The sequence below is a fragment of the Hipposideros armiger genome, unplaced genomic scaffold (assembly GCF_001890085.2).
Source record: "Hipposideros armiger isolate ML-2016 unplaced genomic scaffold, ASM189008v1 scaffold_966, whole genome shotgun sequence".
NCBI classification, from domain to species: domain Eukaryota; kingdom Metazoa; phylum Chordata; class Mammalia; order Chiroptera; family Hipposideridae; genus Hipposideros; species Hipposideros armiger.
In genome coordinates, this window is record NW_017732316.1 from 400,433 (window position 1) to 406,349 (window position 5,917).

Sequence of the window (5,917 nt, forward strand, 5' to 3'; positions counted from 1 at the left end):
TATCCTAGAGTTACTATTTTAACCATATAGTTTCACAAGCCTATAAAAATCAAATCCACAACTTTTCCTTTATTCTGGGTTTTTCTCAACAGACATATGGGATGGCTTCACCTCATATTTCGGAGAAATGATTGTTGTTCATAGATTGTATGAAAAGCATCTGATGAAAACTTTTGATTCATTTCAATGAGTCGATTATATAAAAACATCTAACTATGCATATTTTATTATTTGATTTGAGCATTAAATTTTTATTGGTTTATGGCTTGTTTTTATTATGTTGATAACAAGGAAGTTTGAGAACATTATTTCAGCGTGATTCTTTCTTATTCCTACCACTCAGCCTCTCCAGAGGTGTGCACATAATTATGCACATTCTTGGGACACAGATGTATCACACACAAGTGTACACATATATAGAAATATGTAAATATCATTGTAAGTATAAGTTTATGTGAGCATTCGCCCATTGTCTATAACACGTTTTACTGTGTGTGTGTGTGTGTGTGTGTGTGTGTGTGTGTGTGTGTGTGTATGTAATTCTGCAAGCTCATTTGTTCAATTAACATATTGTGACAAATTTTTTGTAAAAATACATTCTACAGTTCAGTTTTAATTTTTGATATTTTCCCATTGTTTGCATAAACTAGTTCATTTACCCCATTTCCTAATTTCAGGAACTTTGATTAAACTATTTACTGTTATAAACATACTATAAGAAGTATCCCGTAGTTAACATTTTTCACATCTTCGAGATTCATTTCCTGTGCAATTTCTAATGTTAAGTTTATGGAACAAAGGGAATCCATCTATAAATACTTAACTCATTTTTGAATTGCTGAGTAGTGTTCCATTTTGTGGCCAAACTACAATTTGTTTATTCGCCATCTTGTTCATGGACGGTTGGAATGTTTTTAGTGTTTGGCTATTATGAATAAGACTGCCGTAAACATTCTTGTACAAGTTTTTGTATAGATATATTTTATTTATCTTAAGTAGATAGCTAGGAGTGGACATGATGTGTCATAAGGTAGAATTTTTATCAAAAACTGTCAACATTCCTCCTCAATGGTTATACTATTCACATTCCCATCAACAAAGAATGAGAGTTTCTGTTATTCCACACCCTCACCATTCTGTTGTCCAGCCATATGTCATGTTTGAAGCAATATGTCATTGAGGCTTTTAATTTTCTTTTCCAGGACAACTAATAATGTTGAGTACATTTACTTGTTTTTCTTTGCCTATTAACTATATTTTGTTGTCAAGTGTCTAAGTCTTGTATCTATTTTTTTTAATTTGAGAACTTGGAGGCATTATTATTGGTAATTTGTAGGAGTTCTTTATTCCAAATATAGATTCTTTGTCAGATATATGTGCTGCAAGCATTTTTTCCCAATCTGTGACTTCTGTTTATTCATTTTCTCATTTGTTGTCTTTTTTTTACTTTTAATTATTTTTTATTATGAGATACACATTGTTTTAGAATTAGTTTCAGCTGTACAACACAGTGCAATAGTTATACTTTTTACCCCTCAAAGTGACAACCCCCCTCCCCCAATCCACCGCCCCACTTACCCCCAATATCATACATATTCCCTTGACTCCACACCCACTGTTGTCTTTTTGATTGGCAGACATTTTGTTGAGTACACTTTGTCATTTTTCTTCTGGTATCATTTGTGTTTTGTGTCCTGTCCAAGCCTGTCCCACAATCAGAGAAATATCTTCTATATATATTTTTTAGAAACTTTAAATTTCTCTTTTTTACCTTTTGGTTTAGTGATCTATCAAATTTTCCTGTATGGATAGATAAAGGAGTCGGCTACAAAAATTCTGCTCAGCTTTTCAGTTACATAGTCTGCTGATTGAGGTCATTAGCAAATGTTGATCAGGATAATTGGATAAGTGACACAAAATGTTGGGCTGTGGATAACAACAACAACAACAACAACAAATCCAGATTTCTAGTTGTTCTCAGGCGGTTTTGTCCAAAGTAAATTAGTCCAGCAAGGACAGAGAGGAAGTCACCTTCCTTGCTTACAGCATCAAATTTAGGCTTGAGGTTGGCATCTCACATCAAGTCATGCCCAGGAACAGATGAAGCTCTTTGAACTCAGTTTTCTTGGGCACAATTCCTCTTGTTCTGAAGAACTGAGTACTCAAGGGACAATGCCTTATCTCCCTCCCTTTCCCAGCACACACACAGGTACGATACGATACCAGTGATGGGAGCTAGAGAAACTAGATACCCTTATCCAAGAAGCAGGGAGATGGGAGGTCCATGGCAGTCACCAGTGGGGCAATTCAGACATTCACCTGTGTATTGTTAGTTGATGGATGGGGCTTCGTCTTGCTCTCTGGGAAAGATTTTCTGCAACTCTTGGTTCTGCCCTCTGAGTAATACTTTCTTTCCTGAAAACATAGCCAATATTGCAGCCGAGAAACTTTCTTAGTCTGTTCTCTGTCCATAAATGTTGGGGTTCTTAGGGGGCTTAGAAGCACTGTTGTCTAGTCGACCGGGTCTCTGAGGCACGCTCTCAGTGTTCTTAGAAGCCTTTCGGTATAAGTGAGTGTTTGAGGTGTTGGCTTAAGTCTTTCTCACATCTTAAGAAAGAATCAGCTAAATCTTGGATTCCTTGAGGCTGTGTTATATTTGCAGTGCTCTGAATTTGATCTTTTCCTTAAGGCAATATCTTTGAAAACATTGAGTTGCATGGAAAGAATGTCTCATCCCACCAAATTCAATTCAAAAACTGAATAGTTTCTTTTTTGGTTCCTTGCTCCCCTTTTTCATTTTAGTGTAGGCATCTAGAACAGGTCAAATGGTATCTCCAACACTGTCCATAAGTTTTCTTCGCTCTGTCACTGAAAACATTAAGTATAGGCACTTCGTATTTTCTCTGTTATCCCAGGTAACAGTATTGCCAAGCATTCTGCTACTGGGGAAAAATAATTCCTTTTCCTCCTGCCTCCCAAAAAAAATGTCCCTCACTTTCCATCAAGCCCTGTGACAGCTAACTTGAGGCCCATGACGCTTTTACCCACCACCTGTTACCCACCTTACACCATGCTGTATGTTATACCTTTAGGTTTACTACTTCTGTTAATCAAATTCCATTGCTGCGGACCAAACTACCCCAAAGCACAGGGGCTTAAACCACCAGCCACTTTGTTCCATCTCTTAAATTTCTGAGTCAGGCATTCAAGCAAGGTTTGACTTGGTTTTTCTTCTGATTGAGGGGATGTTGATATAGGTCACGCCATGACATTTTACTGATAAAGGGCTGGTTGGAAGTATTGGCTTCAACCACATGTCTGACACCTTCCTTGGCACAGATGGCTAAGGCAGGACTCAGCTAGGAGTATTGGTGAGCGCCTACACATGGCTTCCCCAACATGGGCTCCTCAGAGCTGTAGATGTTTTACCTGGGGGCCCAGCGTCTATCAGTGAGTGTCCCATTGAACAAGGCACAGACTACCTGGTCTTTTAGCTTTTTAAAATCTTGGAAGTCACAGCCACATCTGCTGTGCTCTGTTGGTGAATGCAGTCATAAGCCTACTTTGATTAAAAAGATCTCATAGATTCCCACATCCCCCAGGAGGGGTGTTAAAAAATATGCAGCCATGTTACAAAACTGTTCCCATAGGATCTATTTTTTTCCTGTTTTTCTTTTGAGGAGCTTTTTCTCTTCTCTGAGTATGAGGTTTGAGGATGTTTCTGCTGGGGGTCTCCTTCACTTACTCCCATCTTGGAATTTCCTTTGCCGTAATGGAAATTTTATGCATGATTGTTTTTCTTCCATTGTTTAAAATTGCCTCAAAATATCTATCATTTGTATGAAATGATTTAATTTGTTTTTCTAGTAGTGATACAGATTCGTCCTACTGTGTTTCTTACTAATTTTAAGGAAATTTGAAGGTAAAAAGTGGTGGAGGTCTATCTGTGGGCTCATAGTTCTTTTTTAATTTTATTGGGGTGTTGGGGGAGGGGAACAGCATTGGGGAATCGGGGAAGAGGAACAGACAAATTGCTGTCCTTTTGTTCTTCAGTCTAGTTGTACGGGTCATTGCTTCACTAGCCCATGTTGGTATTATCATTGCGCTCTTCTTGGGTGAGGCAGCCAGTCACCGGCCATTGGACGGCTGCTCACGGCAGCTCTTGGCAGCTCACATCAGCTGCTAGCTGATCACACTGGCTGCGGGCCACACACAGTAGCTTATGACAGCTCACTGCAGCAGGGGCTGCAGCCTATGCCGTCGCCGGGGACTCACGGCAGCCCAGCTCCAGGTCGAGCTGTTGTTCACCATCTTAGCTGTAGAGGGTGCAGTGTCACTGGCTCTCATGTGGGATCTCAACCGAGGCCCTGCTGCTCAGAGCCGGTGTCCCAAGCCAGCTCTTAACCAATGCGCCACTCGGCTGTCCCTCATGTTTTTATTGGAAACCTGAAGAATACACAAAGTTTTAAACCATGTTTAGCAGTAACAAAGTGAATTAATTTTTAAAGACTTGTTGAATTTAAGGTACCTGGGGGATATTCACAGGGAGATATCTAATTGCTATTTAGAATCATGAGTAGAATTATTTATTGAAACTCAAGCTTTAATATAGTACTAAGCTCAGCTAGCTTCTATAAATGAAAAGACACTCATTTCCTTTCTTCTAATCTCTTTTTTAGTTTCAGAAAAAGAAGTGCACTTAAAAGAGAAGATATAGGGCTCCTACTTCAACAGGTTCCCAGCCTAGTTGAATACAATTACACCAATATCTTAGGAATCATTATTTTAATAAGTTATGTAAGGACCTTAAGGGCTTTTAGGAAACTAGAATGTTCATTTGTTTTAAAAGTTAATTGTTATTAAGGAAAAGATTGACAGGCGTAGTCATAGGAGGCAGGAGAGAAAGAATGACACATAAGTAAATTAAGCCTAGTGTTCCTTTGACTTTTTGTTTTACTCGTTCACTTGCTGATTTAATTATTTGTGCATCAGTCCATTCTTCTGACGATCCAGTTATTAAATTTTGAGTTCTTTCCTTACCACGTAGGTGACTTGAATGTAAACAGTAGAAACCACTACTGACTAATTTAAGCAGAAAATAAATGTATTGATAGAAAACTGTGCAGTGCATCAAATCAAATAGGTGACCTGAGGATGCAAGGCAGATGACACAGACCACAGCCAGACAGGTGCCGGAGCCAGCCCTTGGTCTCGTTATGACCGTGGCGTCCAGTCCTGAACCCCTAATCGCACAGATGTCCCTGTGAATAATCTCAGTTTTGTGTGCTTTGCTTTCCTTCCTGTGGATTCAGAATCCTGGGCAGGGGCATCCAGTTGGCCAAGCCGAGGTCTCATGCTCAAGCCCTAACTTCTCAGTATCAGAAAATGAGAATTTCTGGTACCATATGGCTTCTATCAGCCCTGATTGCTACCAAGACTCATGCACTGGAGGTTTCACCAAAAGCTAGAAAGGTGTTGGATGTAAGACTACTAAAAAACAAATGGCACATGTTAACTCTGGCCACTCATTTGTGAGACTCTTTATTGATGGCTCGTGATGCAGCAGTGAACAGGAAGTGCTCCCTGCTCTAAAGAATCTCACAGTAGGATAAGAAGAGATGTGACAGATAGCTCCTGGACCAACTAGAGGGATTGTTGGCCCATCCTCATCTTTGGAGGCAAGCCAGTCAGTACAATGAAGCTCCTGGAGCACTTCAGCTGAGAATAGAAGGATAAATAGAAGTTCGCCAATGGTGGAGCTGTTGAAGATAGGTGTTCCATGCAGTCTTTGAGTTGCCCATGTGCAAGTGCCCTTGATTCTGGTCCTGAGCACTTTGTGGAAGAAATTCTAGGGACAAAGACAATCCAGAGGGCCCTGATTAGATTAGGGAATGACAAATCTTCTCCATTTTTCTTT